Source organism: Cervus canadensis, chromosome 14 (assembly GCF_019320065.1).
Source record: "Cervus canadensis isolate Bull #8, Minnesota chromosome 14, ASM1932006v1, whole genome shotgun sequence".
Taxonomy (NCBI): domain Eukaryota; kingdom Metazoa; phylum Chordata; class Mammalia; order Artiodactyla; family Cervidae; genus Cervus; species Cervus canadensis.
In genome coordinates, this window is record NC_057399.1 from 17012044 (window position 1) to 17028558 (window position 16515).

A 16515-nucleotide genomic window follows, 5' to 3' on the forward strand; every position below is an offset into this window, starting at 1 on the left:
CTAAGAGAAAGATGCTCTCTAAAGATATAGTATTACTATAAATTTCAACCACTTCCCCCAGCCTGAAAACGCTGTCCTGGTGAGAATGATCACTTAGCAGTCATTGGCTCATTTCCTAAGCTAGTAGGAAGCCAACCTAACTCCCAGGCTTGGCAAAAATGAAGGCATGAGTTCGCTGGGAGAAAGAGCAGGGAAAATAGCTAACAAAGTGACAATAATCTATTTTTCAAATCAATATCAGTTACAAATACAGCTTTACCAATAGTTGCTGTAAAAACAGTAAAAGCACGGGCTCATAAAACTCTATTATCTGTTCATAAATGGAATACCATCTTCTTCAATTTATTTCATTTTCTGTGCTGCAATGACCCAATGCTACCAGGCACATGACAGCATCAGGGAGACTGATTCTCCTCTTTACTCCTCAAGAACGATCAGTCATCTTGATCACCATCAGATTTTCACAGTAGCTGGCTATTTGAACCAGGACAGTTCCCTTGGAGTTAATCTTTTAAACTGAAAGCCAAAATCCCCTTACTCATCTTGTGCTTATGAGAGTAGTCTCTGAACTGCTCATAATCTTGGAAAGGTGCCATCTTTTAGCCTGCAGATAAATACAGCTCTGCACCAGTTTCTGGTTATTTTATACCCAGTTGGGATGTGATGCCTAAGTAAGTGACATTCCAGTGGATACCTCTGTAGACAGAAGAAGGGAGTATAAATTGTATAGCCACTTTGAATGTAATGATGCAATGTGATCAATCTACATATATACCACGAAATATTACTCATATAAAATGGGATGGAATTGGGTCATTTGCAGAGATGTGGATGGACCTAGAGTCTGTCGTACAGAATTAAGTAAGTTAGAAAAAGACAAACAAATATCGTATATTAACACATATATGTGGAATCTGAACCTAGGATACATACGAACCTATTTGTAGGGCAGGCAAAGAGATGCAGACGTAGAGAACAGAGATGTGGACACAGAGCGGGAAAGGGAGGTTGGGACAAATTGGTATATCAGGATTAGGACTGACCTACGTACATTACCATGTTTAAATAAGCTAGTTAGTTGGAACCTGCTTAATAGCACAGGGAACTCAGCTCCATGCTCTGTGATGACCTAGATGGATGGTACTGGAGTGGATGGGAGGGTGGTCCAAGAGAGATGGGCTATATACACATACAGCTAATTCACTTTGTTGGACAGCAGAAACTGACATAACATTGTAAAACAACTGTACTCCAATAAAAAAGGACTTGGAAATATTAATAGCATATCCTTTATGTTATACATATATACATATTTAAATGATCATTATAAATAATAGAAAATATTTAAATGCATAAACATCATGCAAATATGTACTATGTATATGCAAATACCAAATGTACTTTTATACTAGTCTACTGGTGACCCTGTCCTATTCTTTGAATTCTACGCTGACAATTCTCTGTCCTCTTTTCTAATTCTTTATTCTGATAGCGACCTGCCTTCTCAACATCTCTTGCATGACCAATAGACATCTCAAAGCTAAACTATAGATGTTCCCAGCCAAACCTGCTCTTCCCTCAAACTTCTCTATCTCTAATGGGACCTCCATTCAACAATTTGTTCAGCCCGAAGTCTCTTCTCTTTTTCTCACAGTAACCAAGACATTCCATTGTTTCCACCTTCAAAATAGATCAAGAATCCAGACTCACTCGATCACTTATATCACCCCTGCTCCTTAAAACCACCGTCTCCTTGGAGGTCTGAAGAGAACTGTGACTAGGGTTACATATTAGGCAATCACCAGCAAATTGTTGGAGAAGGCAATGGCACCCCACTCCTCCTGGAAAATCCCACGGACGGAGGAGCCAGGTAGGTTGCAGTCCATGGGGTCGCTAAGAGTCAAACATGACTGAGCAACTTCACTTTCACTTTTCACTTTCATGAACTGGAGAAGGAAATGGCAACCTACTCCAGTGTTCTTACCGGGAGAATCCCAGAGATGGGGGAGCCTGGTGGACTGCCGTCTATGGGGTCGCACAGAGTTGGACACAACTGAAGCGACTTAGCAGCAGCAAATTGTTTGATCTGAAAGACTTAAAGATGGATGAGCTCACCTAGAGAGAGAATAAGGAACGTGAAAACAATATAACCCAAGAAAAAGCTGAACAGAACCTGAACACTGAGAGCTCAGATATAGAAGGTAGAAACTGAGAAAGTTAGAAGGAAAGCTCTTGCTTTTTAGAGGTGAGGCCATGTCAGATTAACAAAGGAGGCAGAGCTGAGTAGGTGCAGGTGGGGAACACTACTTAACCTTCCTCTAGGTTGTCCCAGAAACTTCTCATTATATGAATAGTGCATGGGCCTGGGATCACTGTGAGAGAGGACTTGAGCCTCATCCAGAGAAGGGGTTCAACCCCATGTATTACCTCAGATTCAGTAGAGCCAGGCCATGTTTGTTTTTTGTGGAACAAAAGGAAGAGGGTCAGGCCTTCACCAGTCTGGCTCAAGTTTCAGAAGGCTGAGGGGAAACCCCAACCTAGGGTGGAGATCTTTCTCAGTCCTGTCCCAAGGCAGCAGCCCCCTTGACCATCACAGGACTCAAGTTCCTATTAGATGGGCCAGGCTACTGCTCAAGAGGCTGCACTGGAAAGGAAGAAAATGGACTTCTGGAGAGAAATTCAATGAGAGTGATGGCGGGGTAGGGCTGCCAAACTTTAAGCTAACCTCAATCCTATCCCAAGTTACCCCAAACCTCAAGCTTACCTAAATGTAAGATCAGAAACTATACATGCATGATTTTTATAGTTTCTAGTCTTACATTTTATAGCTGCATAAGGTAAGCTTACCCACCTCAAGCTACCCCAAGCCTCAGTCCTGCAATACCTTGGATCCACCAGGTGAGACTCTGTCATCTTCATGATGGATGAAGGGAGGAAGAGATCACAAAGGGAGACAAGGGTGTAAGCCACTGAGAGCTGGCAGTTCTAGGCGCAAAACAGTGAGTCACCGGCCCCCAGAGAAGAAAGGATAGGCAGCACAGAGGAAAACCCTCTTTCTACTCCTCTGTCTACATCACAGATTCCCAGAGGGAATTCTTTAAGAAAGGATTCCTGAGGAAAACTGGATTTCCTCTCATCAAAATGGTAAAACACTCAGGCCCATTTAGACTGGAAACAGACATACATTTATAAGAATGTCCTGGGATATATCTATCATATTTATTTTTAAACTGTCTTTAAAAAGCATGAACCACATTTATTATGAACAAAAAAAGACATTAAAAGGAAATGATCATGTTTTTTGCACTTATTTCTCTATATTTCTGAAAGATTTACTTACATTTATATTACAAATCTCATGTAGGGTAGTTGGCAAATATCCCGTTTCGTTGACTAAAAAATGGAATACTGGAGAGATTAATGAACCTTCTAAAGGTCAAAATTTTAAACACTAAATCCTGTGGGTAATTTTTCCCTATGCATAAGTTCCCTATCTCCACAGGTTAAGCAATTGGCACATTATAACTTCTGCTTTTGTCCTGGATTCTCAGTGGGTAAAGACTGCACAGGCTGATTTTGGACTAATTATTCAGATATTAAAAATGGCATCTGGCATGATTTCAGGTAAAATGCAGTTTTACAGTGATTATTTGCCTTCTTCTTACTTAAAGCTTCTCTGCACCTCGTGTTCAGTTGTTCTTTCTTGAAAATACACAAGAAATGACATCTCTCTTTTCCTAAATTCCTGAGTGGGAAACTTTTTTGGTCAACAAATACTTAGGGGTAGTAAAGTTTTTAAATACTTTAACTATAGCTGTGGGAGATGACCAAAGTGTTATGACACATCACTCAAGTAAAGATTATACTGCTCTATACAGGAGGTTTGCAAATTTCTATACATTATTCTCTGCAAAATCTAAGGATGACCTCAATTTAAAATCTTGTAACATTTTACTTATATTAAAAATGATCCCTTTAGCTGAGTATTTTCTTTTGCAGAGATTGTATATTTTAAAATACTGTTTAGAGTTTCAGTCACTAAGTTATGTACAACTCTTTGCAACCCCATGGACTGCAGCACGCCAGGCTTCCCTGTCCTTCACTATCTCCCGGAGTTTGCACAAACTCATGTCCATTGAATCAGTGATTCCATTCAATCATCTCATCCTCTGTCACCCCCTTCTCCTCCTGCCCTCAATCCTTCCTAGCATCGAGGTCTTTTACAATGAGTCGGCCCTTCACATCAGGTGGACAAGGTATTGGAGCTTCAGCATCAGCCCTTCCAATTAACATTCAGGGTTGATTTTCTTCAGAATTGACTAGTTTGATCTCCCTGCTGTTCAAGGGACTCTCAATACTCTTCTTCAGCACGACAACTTGGAAGCCTCAATCCTTCAGTGCTCAGCCTTCTTTATGGTCCAACTCTCACGTCCATACATGACTATTGGAAAAACCATAGCTTTGAATATATGAAATTTTGTCAGCAAAGTAATGTCTCTGCTTTTTAATATGCTGTCTAGCTTTGTCATAGTTTTTCTTCCAAGAAGCAAGTGTCTTTGAATTTCATGGCTGCAGTTACTCTCCACAGTGATTTTGGAGCCCAAGAAAAGAAAATCTGTCACTGTTTCCATTGTTTCCCTATCTATTTGCTATGAAGTGATAGGACCAGATGCCGTGATCTTAAGTGTTTTTGAATGTTGAGTTTTAAGCCAGCTTTTCCACTCTCCTCTTTCATCCTCATCAAGAGACTCTTAAGATCCTCTTCACTTTCTGTCATTATAGTGGCATCATCTGCATATCTGAGGTTGTTGATATTTCTCCTGGCAAGTTTAATTCCAGCTTCAACTGCTTCATCCAGCCCAGCATTGTGCATGATATGCTCTACGTACAAGTTAAATGAGCAGGGTGACAATATACAGCCTCGATGTTCTCCTTTCCCAATTTGAAACCGGTGTGTTGTTCTGGTACTTTGAATATTCTTTGGGATTGGAATGAAAAATGAACAATTCTAGTCCTGTGGCCACTGCTGAGTTTTCCAAATTTGCTGACGTATTGAATGCAGCACTTTAACAGCATCATCTTCTAGGATTTTAAATAGCTCAGTTGGAATTCTATCACCTCTACTAGCTTTGTTCTTAGTAATGCTTCCTAAAGCCCAGAATGCTTTGACTTCACACTCCAGGATGTCTGGCTCTAGGGTAGTGATCACACCATCATGGTTATCCAGGTCATTAAGACCTTTTTTGTATAATTCTTCTGTGTATTCTTGCCACCTCTCCTTAATCTCATCTGCTTCTGTTAGGTCCTTGCTGTTTCTGTCCTTTATTGTGCCCATCTTTGCATGAAATGCTTCCTTGGAAAGTCCAATTTTCTTGATAATATCTCTAGTCTTTCCTATTCTATTGTTTTCCTCTATTTCTTTGCATCGTTCACTTAAGAAGGCTTTCTGATCTCTCCTTGATCTTCTCTGGAACTCTGCATTCAGTTGTGTATACCTTTCCATTTCCCCTTTGCCTTTTGCTTCTCTTCTTTTCTCAGCTATTTGTAAGACCTCCTCAGACAACCAGTTTGCCTTCTTGTATTTCTTTCTCTTGGGGATGGTTTTGGTCACTGCCTCCTATACAAGGTTGTGAACATGTGTTATAAACCTCTGTACATAGTTCTTCAGATCCTTTGTCTACCAAATCTAATCTCTTGAATCTATTTGTCACTTCCAGTGTATAATCACAAGGGATTTGATTTAGGTCATATCTGAATGGTCTAGTGGTTTTCCCTACTTTCTTTAAGCCTGAATTTTGCAATAAGGAGCTGATGATCTGAGCCACAGTCAACCCCTAGTCTTGCTTTTTCTGACAGTATAGAGCTTAGAGCTTCTCCATCTTTGGCTGCAAAGAATATAATCAATCTGATTTTGGTATTGACCACGTGGTGATGTCCATGTGTAGAGTTATCTCTTGTGTTGTTGGAAGAGGGTGTTTGCTATGACCAGTGTGCTCTCTTGGCAAAACTCTGCGAGACTTTGCCCTGCTTTATTTTGTATTATAAAGTCAAACTCGCCTGTTACTCCAGGTATCTCTTGACTTCCTACATTTGCATTCCAATCTCCTATGATGAAAAGGACATCTATTTTTGGTGTCGGTTCTAGAAATTGTTTTAGGTATTCACAGAACCCTTTAACTTCATCTTTTTTGGCATTAGTGGTTGGGGCATAGGCTTGGATTACTGTGACGTTGAGTTGTTTGCCTTGGAAACAAACCAAGATCATTCTGACATTTTTGAGATGGCATCCAAGTACTGCATTTCAGACTCTTTTGTTAACTATGAGGGCTACTCCATTTCTTCTATGGGATTCTTGCCCACAGTAGTAGATATAATGGTCATTTGAATTAAATCCACCCATTCCTGTGCATTTTAGTTTACCAATTTGTAAAATGTTGATGTTGCCATCTCCTGCTCGACCACATCCAATCTACCTTTATTCATGGAACTAACGTTCCAGTTCCTATGCAACATTATTCTTTACAGAATCAGACTTTACTTTCACCACCAAGCACATCCACAAGTGAGAGTCATTTCTGCTTTGGCCCAGCCTCTTCATTCTTTATGGAGCTATTTTTCTACTTTTTCCCAGCAGCATATTGAACACCTATCGACCTAAGGAGCTCATCTTCCAGTGTCATATCTTTCTGCCTTTTCATACTGTTCCTGGGTTCCTTGAGGCAACCCAGCCCTAGAGTCTACAGGCTCAATGGCAGGGCAGTTGGCAACCTCCAAGAGGACTTATGCCAACAGGCGCCTCCCAGGACTGCTGATGCCAGTTTAGAGTATGAGCACATAATTACATTTTAAAAGATATAGTTTCTGAAATACAACAGCAATTGCTGCTCTTTTTGAACAATATAATAAATGCTTAGTTGTAGTTGTTTAAAAAACATATAACTGATAACATTTTACAACAGATAAAATTTTATAACAAAATCACAGATGTTTGCACCATTGGGGGCTCAGTCGTATCTGACTCTTTGCGACCCCATGGACTAAACAGTCCACGGAATTCTCCAGGCTAGAATACTGGAGTGGGTAGCCTTCCCCTTCTCCAAGGGATCTTCCTAACCCAGGGATTGAACTCAGGTCTCCCACATTGCAGGCAGATTCTTTAGTAACTGAGCCACAGGGAAGCCATTGGGGGCTTACTTATATAAACCTATCCATTTTGCTAAAATTCATGTTTGACATGTAATTTACATTAGTAAATATAGTTAAAATATCAATTCTTTCATTTTTAATTGACTTATCTATTTTCCTTCCAAGCCCAACATAGGGGGTAGGGTCAGGCAGGAAAAAAAAAAAAAGGACAATTAATTATAAACAGCAGATACTAAACTGTCAGTTATTAAACAGTTTTATAATGATAATACCAGAGAACAAAATATATTTTTACAAATATTTCCTTCTCTCTTATCCTTTCTCTTTTTTTAAAGATAAGCCTAGCAAGTGCCAGTAATTACTCTCACAGGAACAATCAGAGAAACAAAATTGTGCTATTAAGAGCTGAGAAGCAAGAAATGTTTTTTAAAAAAACACTTAAATGAGTAACGTTTCCTATCGAGTTATGGTTTTGCCAAGTAAATGACTCTCTTGACTAATTCTCAAGCATAAGCCTGAAACAAGCAAAAGTAATTGTTGAAGTTTCTGACTCAGGGAAAACATGTATGTAATGGTATGTCTACTCTCCTTCCATGATGAGCACATGGACAAATGGTCTTCACTTAATTAGTCTGGGGGAGAAGCCAAGGAAGGAGGGGTTAGTAGCTAGCACAGAAGAGCAATTAGGTAATAATGTGATGGGGAGGATCAGAATCGATTCAGGAAATTCACTTTGCTACTTCATAGTGAGAGAGGCCAATGAGGGTAGGATGGTAAGTCTGCCAAAAATAGAAGAATCAAAGTCTAATGAACTTTTCAAGTTGAAGACTTGATGGTCACTGAATTCAATAATCTTCCATTTAAACAGACAGATATTTTAAGACTGAGAAGTGACGAGGCTCGCTGACAATAGACAACTGGTGAGGGAGAAAGCCCAGATTTGTACCAGAAAGTTCTGCTCTTCTTTAAGAATTCCTTCTACTATTTTCCCAACTGCCTCTTTTCAAGGTGGATCCAGATGGTAATGGAATATACCTGGGCTCTAGTTTGTTTTGTTTTGCTATGGGACATTTGGAAAGGATGGGGAGACTTTAACGACCAAGAAAGACTAAAACTCTGGCTTAGATGAGTGTGAAGATATTAAGTGCCCTCTAGCCAGATAAAGTTGATGTAGTGGAGAAGGGTGGGGAAGGCAGGGGCTGGATACTCATACAGAAACAAAAGAGAGGGCTGGCTATCAGGAAGTAATGGCTGTTTGTGAGAAAAGTCTAAAAGAAGGTCTTGGGACAAGAGCTTTGCATGTCAGGTGCAGGTAGGTAGGGGCTGAAGTTCATAAGGGGAGAAGATGGGTTTTGTTAATAAGGTTCACTGATTTCTGTCATGTGGTCACGTAGGGACTTCCCAAACACATTGACCTGGGAAGTTTTCCACTTCTGCTGAGGTTTAAAAGTACCCCACACTCTGAACAGGGCTTTCCACTCTGGTCCAGTATTTTTGACTCACTATCAGAAAGCAACAATTGACACATTCAAACCATCAAAGGGAAAATAAGCAGTTTTGTTTTGCTTTTTTTTTTTTTTTTACAGAACTGTCTGGACATGTGAGGGCTTCTTCTTTCTCCTTTTCTACATATAACTTTTATTATATTCCAAGTTTCTTAAGCCACTATTTCTTTTTAAAAATTCTGGCCAATTAATAATGAGTTTGTCATGTAGATGATTCCATTTAATCAATGAGGTCATCAGAAACACTGAATCTAATATCGCTCATTAAAATTCTCACCATTCTAAACCACTGATAGTTTCTAAAAATGTTAGATGAGCAGCAACCAGGATAACAATCACTAATGGCAACATAACTAACTCCCCGAGTCTCGGCCACACCTGAACGCTTAAGGCTGAAGCTCAAACACATCAGTTTAAGCTCACAAATTGAATGAGAGGCAGGGGGCTGAACTTTTTCACAGATATGGAACCCAGTTCACATCAGCCACTGAGGTTTCCCAACCCCATGTGTTTTCCCAGCTTCGAGAAGAGAGAATCCTGCTTGAGTGTTGTGCCTCCGTTATTTACTGCCAGTGCCTCCATTTCACTGTGTTCATCCTGGACTGTAACTCATCACCAACTGTGTTTCTCCAGGTTAAGAGAAAAGAAGACTGGTACACAATTTTGTCGGTGGCGACAGAAAAGGCTTTTACATAATCTTGCAGGCTGTTAGTATTAGTTTAATACAATGCCATTATCCCTTATCCACAATTGTTACAAAAACACTGAAAATTAAAAGTTCTTTTTTTTAATAAGTGGCATACTTATTTAGTGGCAAAACCTGATTTGAACTGATATGACCCTATTTGGAGCCTCTTTACCTCATTTAATATGAATATCTCTGCTTTTATCTTGTAGAAACCTTAAGGTTTGATTAGAGAGAATTGTCCTAGATCCCACCGAGGGTCACTGCAAATTATATGCAATATATGCATCTCTATAAAATATGAAAAAAAAATCTGAATTCCAAAACTCAACTGGCCAAGTTAATTTTAGAGAAATTGAAAGTCACTGTCATGTCCAACTCTTTGGGATCCCATGGACTATACAGTCCATGGAATTCTCCAGACCAGACTACTGGAGTGGGTAGACTTTCCTTTCTCCAGGGGATCTTCCCAACCCGGGGATCAAACCCAGGTCTTCTGCATTGCAGGCAGTTTCTTTACCAGTTGAGCCACAAGGGAAGCCCAAGAATACTGGAGTGGGTAGTCTATCTCTTCTCCTGTGGATCTTCCAGACCCAGGAATCGAACCAGGGTCTCCTGAACTGCTGGCGGATTCTTAACCAACAGAGCTATCAGGGAAACCACTTTGTTTTTTTTTTTTTTTTAGATAAGGCATTGGAAACCTGAAAAAGTAATGGATTGGTCAAAAGTTTTTTTCAGGTTTTTCTGCAAAATGTTATGGGGAAAAAAAACCTAGAGAAAGATTTGGCCAACCCAATAAAATCCAGGTATCTCCTAAGCACACTGGCTTCCCAGCTGGCTCAGTGGTAAAGAATCTGCCTGCCAATGCAGGAGACACAGAAGTCTCGATTCCTGGATCAGGAAGGTTCTCTGGAGTGGGAAATGGCAACCTGCTCCAGTATTCTTGCTGAAAAATCCCATGGACAGAGGAGTCTGGTGGGCTACAGTCCATGGGATTGCAGAGAGTCAGACATGACTGAGAGCACATACATACATACACCTAATAAGCCTATAAAAAGTGAATTTTAAAACTACCTTTATTATTATTTTTTTAATATATTGTAGTGGTTTTTGCCATACATTGACATGAATCAGCCATGGATTTACATGTGTTCCCCTTCCCGATCCCCCCTCCCACTTCCCTCTCCATCCCATCCCTCTGGGTCTTCCCAGTGCACCAGCCCTGAGCACTTGTCTCATGCATCCAACCTGGGCTGGTGATCTGTTTCACCCTTGATAGTATGTTTCAATGCTATTCTCTCAGAACATCCCACCCTCGCCTTCTCCCACAGAGTCTAAAAGTCTGTTCTGTACATCTGTGTCTCTTTTTCTGTTTTGCATATAGGGTAAAAACTACCTTTGTTTAAATAAACAATTCTCATTGTGTGGCCCATACATTTAAACTGTTTTTCCCATAGCAGATCCTGTTTGGGTTTTTTACCTCCTGTTATTTTAAGTTTAATATTACTTTGTATTTCAGTTGTGTACTCATGAAACGTCAGCAGATTGAGAACACTGGAGACACTGGCCAATTAGCTCTTCTGATGCCGTAAGGCCAGTGCTTTGTGGCTGATTAATGACCTGGCCACTTCTTGTGATGAGACATATTTATCCAAAGAACATTCACTATTTGGCCTCTTTGCTCAGGCAGCCAGCAAAGGACCTAACTGTGAAAAAACAAATGCTATTTATTTGACCCATGCTCATTGCACACCCCAACACCCTGTTTCTCATCCATCCCCACTGCAAACACAAAACTATGCATGGATCATACACACTCTTAAAAATAACCACTTTAAAAGAGAGAAAAAATAAAACAGTCTCACATCTCCCAATATGTGTTCTAATAATGAAATCTTTTTTGCTTCCAATGCTTTACATTTCAGAGTTTGGGCTGGAACCAGAACTCTATTTAAAATCAGCATATTAGTTTTTAGTTACCTTTCACAAGGATGGTGGTTTTATTTTTGTGAAGATGGGCACCAAATTGTGTATGTTAGGTTTCTGGACAAAGAATGTTAAGTAGATAGGATTTCTTATTGATTCTGATATTGAATTCCAAAAGGAAGAGAAAATATGAACACAACCATAACATCAAAAGGCCCTGTTTTGGCAAGAAAGACTTTTTAAAATATTTATCATGTACATGATTTTCTGTTCAGGAAGTCCGTCTTGGGTGTGTTAACTTCCAGTTAGAAAGAGAGGGCTTCTGTGGCCTGGCAATATTCAGTTTGACTTTTATTCAGTAAGACAAGAGAACCTTCTAGTACAAAATCCAAATGCACTGGCTTTTATTATCCTCATTGAAAACAGAAAAGAAAGCAGAATTTACCCTCAGTATATTTTCATTTTATAGACTGAAAACCAACCAAAGTTCATTTACAAGTGGACACTGACAGGGAAACAAGAGGGAGGTGTACCACCTACATATATTCCTCTGGGTGCATTTAAAATGTACCTCATTCAAAGGAGGACTCTTCAGAAGTCCACCAGCAATGAATATTTTTGTGTAAGTCATGAGCTCTCAAAAAACAGCTGGTTCTTATGAACTAAGTGGAAACCTCCGTGGGGAGGAGAGCAGAAACCACGAAGCCACAGGGATGTTACAACTCCCACGAATTAGTGCTACTTCAGAAAAACAACCACCAACCTTTAAACAGCTCAAGCAAAATGTCAAGTGAATCAAGTACCCAACATATGCTAAGCCAGAGTTATGAAAATGTTAACAAATAGCTACGTGTATTATTAGAGAAGAAAAGAAAACTCATTTCAATTGATGGCAGCTGGGCAAACGATTAAACACCTAAATAAACCAGACCTAAAAAGTAATTTGGCAATATGGGAGAGAATTTCATCCATCTTCCTCTTAGAATCACAGCATTTTTAGGAGTGTTTCCATTAATCCTTTAGCCATAATTGTGATTTTTTAACCTGATGTTTAGGAGTTGGTATGATTCACATGAAAAGTGAGCTAGCTAGTGTGACTGGTAAACACATTGCCTGCCTGAAGAGAATTGTGAAATGCTCTATGTGTCTGGATTTGAAAGAGGTTTGCATCCTGAATGCTCATCTCTCTATTCATCCTTCATGTAATTTCCTTTTTGCATATTTAAGCCAAGCATTTTTTCCTACTTTTCTTAGAGGTACATTAACTTAAAAGGCCTACAGAACTCAGACTATCCATGTGGGCCTGGTACACTTTACTCAATCTTAACTAGATTTTAGTATTATAATTGAAGTAGGAAATGTACATGCAAAGTAGAACAGGTAAACAGCAAAAATAAATTTCCCTCCCATTCCATAACATCCCACAGAGAGTTACTATTTAAGCATTCTTAAGTATATTTTCTGGAATTTTCTATGCAGGTTATTGTGCCCTGTTACCATCTTTGACAAAATATTTTTTTCCTCCTAATAATATATCTTAGAGTTCTATGTTAGTATATCAGTACATAAGAAGGTGCCTCATTTAAAAATAAAAAGACAGCTGCAAGGCTAAAGCCATGATATGAATATACCATGATTTATTCAATCAGTTTCCTATTAATGGGCATTTCAGAATATTTCTAGACTCATTACTAACAGCAATGGACACATATCTTTCATACACATGTTAGTCATAACCACAGGATAGATTCCTGGAAATAGAATTGCCAGGTCAAATGATATCCGAATTTAAAATCTGAAAGATATTTCTAAATTGTGCTTCAAAGAGAGTGTACCAATGTATATTCTCATTAATATTGTTTGAAATTGTTCATTTGCCCACATTTTTGTTAATACTGTGCGTTACCATTTTTGGCAATATGAAAGTTAAAATTGTATTTCACAATTTAAAAAATTATATTGAGAGAAACTGAGCATTTATTCATATGTTCCTAAGCTATTTATATTTTAATTTTGTCAAACCATTCATGTCCTGTCCCTTTTATCTAAGGGTTTAGATATTTATTTATTTTTGCCTATGGACTTATAATAGCTTTTAAATGATAAAAAGTTTCAACCTAAACACAATCATATGTGTTGCAATTTTTTTTTTCTTTAAATCAGGGTATTTTAGCTCTAAAAAATTTTTTACATAGTGAAGTTTATCAATAGTTACCATGGATCAGTGTTTAATTGCTTTTTATCAAAAGACAGAGAAACAAATGACAAAATTATTTTATGTAATTGTAAACATAAAACAAAGTTTTATCTGTCTTTCAAGAATAAAGACATTTTAGAGGGTTTTTATTTTAAAATATTGGATTTTAATTATTTTTATTGATAATATATAAGCAAATCTTAGTCCTTATTTTTGGGAGTATCAATTCCTCAAAGTCTGAAATGGGAAATTTGTTTCCACTAGCTTCCTTCTAGAAAAGTAGCAGTCGCTTAAAGGATCTTTGGGGTTCCTGGTACAGAAGGGAGACTAAGTAAGCCAGGAGGCCTTTTACCTAAGATCCCCATGGATTCTATTTGGCCCAGCTGCGGGGATCTGTTAGAATCAACAGAGCCTACAATGTTGGAGATCACAAGGCAGCCTCTCTCTCAAGGCTTGTTTTAAGGCTTAAATTGCTTGTTGCATCTTAACAAGTTGTCTTACAGCTTTCTGTTCACCTCTGATGACTTGACAGAACTGTAAACCCCTGGAGGTTCATGGCTTGCATTTGATATAGATAGACTCTTTAGATAACACCCCAGCCTATGCTGGAATTCAACTTTCTAAAACTATCCAAATAGAAAACATAATTATAATGACATAAGAAGATTCCACCACCAAAGGAAAAATGTAACTTAAGCCAATGAAATGCCAATTATATCTGACAAAATCAGTAGTGTAAGACACAGCAATTTGACATTGTCATTTGGGGGAAATGCATGTGATTCATGAGTATAACAGCAGATAAGCCCACTCCCACTTATCAAATTTGATGTACATTCCTGTTCCCCAAGTTGCCTTTTCTCCATAGATGTTTGCTGTTTAAAATGAAAACTTCTGCAAACATTTGTGAACTTGTGTAATCTGATTTCCTTTTCTAAACTCTGACTGCCTTTATATTCAGTAGCATACTAATTTGCACCCGACACTTCTTTGCTTTCATTATAGGTGCTACCTCTGAGGATTTTGTGAGAGCCTTTTAAAGGAAGAGCCATGTCATGTGCTTTATCTTCCCATTGTGAATTGCAGGCTAAACAGATCTCAGCATCATCGATTAGCTGTATTTGAATTAAATACTTGTTCACATGACTGGAATCTAGAGACCCATCATCTCAACAAAAGCTTTGAAAAGTTTATCAGAGTGACAGGACAAAAATACAACATAAGTTCAGAAAATTAATCATTCTCATCTTTAGGTCCGAAGATGATGTAACCAGGGTTTCCTGCTCCTGGAAATGTAAACCTCAAGCATTTGCAGTATTTTTAAGCAGCATGTGGGATAAACTTCTGCACAAATTACTATCAGTAGGCACAACAGGAAGCAGAAATGGGAAGATTCATTTTCCTCTATTTGACTAGTTCAAATGCGTTTCTTCTCTGCACAGAGCAATATGTGTAGTTCTCCAGCAGAAATCAGAAAATTTGAATGTCATCATCTTCATCACAGTTCAAAGGAGATATTAGAACTATACTGCTTTCTGTGTCTGTATGTATATGCTTGAATGTATCACACACATAGAGATATACATGCACGTGCATGCACTCCAACCCAGGCAAATAATTTCATTTATATTTTCCAAGCTGGCAGCTACAAGGTAATTATTTTTGGAGAGTTTTCCTGAAAGTATGTAAATCTCTCTGGCTGAGGCTAAGTTTGACCTCCACTGTGAAGGCCTTCTTGGAGTTGTTACCTCCATCTGCAGCCTAGATGCATTTTCTGGCTATCTGGACTTCTGTGTACGAGAGGGTTTAACCGTCTAGAGGCCAGACTCCTTGTGTGTGTTACTCAGCCCTTGTTACTCCTCCTGCTCCACTCTGTTCCCCACATCATGGGGAGATCCAGGTTCAGGGATGTGGGTTGAGAATGTGGTCATCAGCTCTCCATGAGGAGATTAAGAGAAGGGGCCCCACAACTGCTGGGCTCAAGCGTCTGACCCAGCAGGGAGATGCAGGACAAGCAGCTTTATGTCTGAGTTTCAGATTTCTAATCTACTATGATATCACTTCTATAATATGTTTAAACTTATGCCTGGCACAGAGTAAGTCCCCTGCAACTGTAGATATTGTTCTTTATTTCAGCCCTTTGCTGTGCAGACTTGCATCAGGGCAAAAGTGGCAGGGTTCTGGTGAAGGCCACAAGGGAACAGGCCCATCAGCTGGGTGGCACATGGGACCAATTTCTGGTTAACATAGCCTGAGACTGCAGCATCACAATTGCAGATAACTGCAGCAGAATGTGGAGAAACTGGAACACTGCTTGTAGGAATGTAAAATGGTACAACCACTTTGAAAAACACTTTGACAGTTTCTTAAATTATTAAACATAATTATACCTTACAAGCCAGCAATTCTACTCCTAGAGATGAAAATGTGAACATAAATGTCCATAATGGCGTTATTTAGAAGTAGCCAAAATGTGGAAACAACCAATCTCCATCAATTGGTGACCAGATAAACAAAATCAGTTATATTCATATTATAGATTACTATTCAACAAACTATTGATTAGATACCTGCAACATAGATGAACCTCAAAAATATTATGTTAAGTAGAAAATACTAGGGACAGAGGCCATATGTTTTATAATTCCATTTATATCAAAAGGCCAGAAAAGGCAAATCTATAAAGGTAGAAGGTAGATAACTGGTCATCTGGAAGTGGGGGATGGGAGAAAAATGACTACAAATAGGCATGAGGAATATTTTTGAGATGATGAAAATACTCTAAAATTGGATTTTGATGATAGCTGAAAAACTCTGTGTAAACTTACTAAAAATCAATGAGGTTTACACTTAAAATGAGTGAATTTTATGATATGTAAATTACACTTCAATAAAACTGTTAAAAAAAAAAAGTTTCCACAAAGAAAACTGCAGGCCCAGATGACTTCCCTGTGAATTCTACCAATAATCTGAGAAAGAAATACCACCAATATTATAAAAATTCTTACAAAGAATAGAAACATAGGAAACACTTCACAAATAATTTTTTGTAAGCC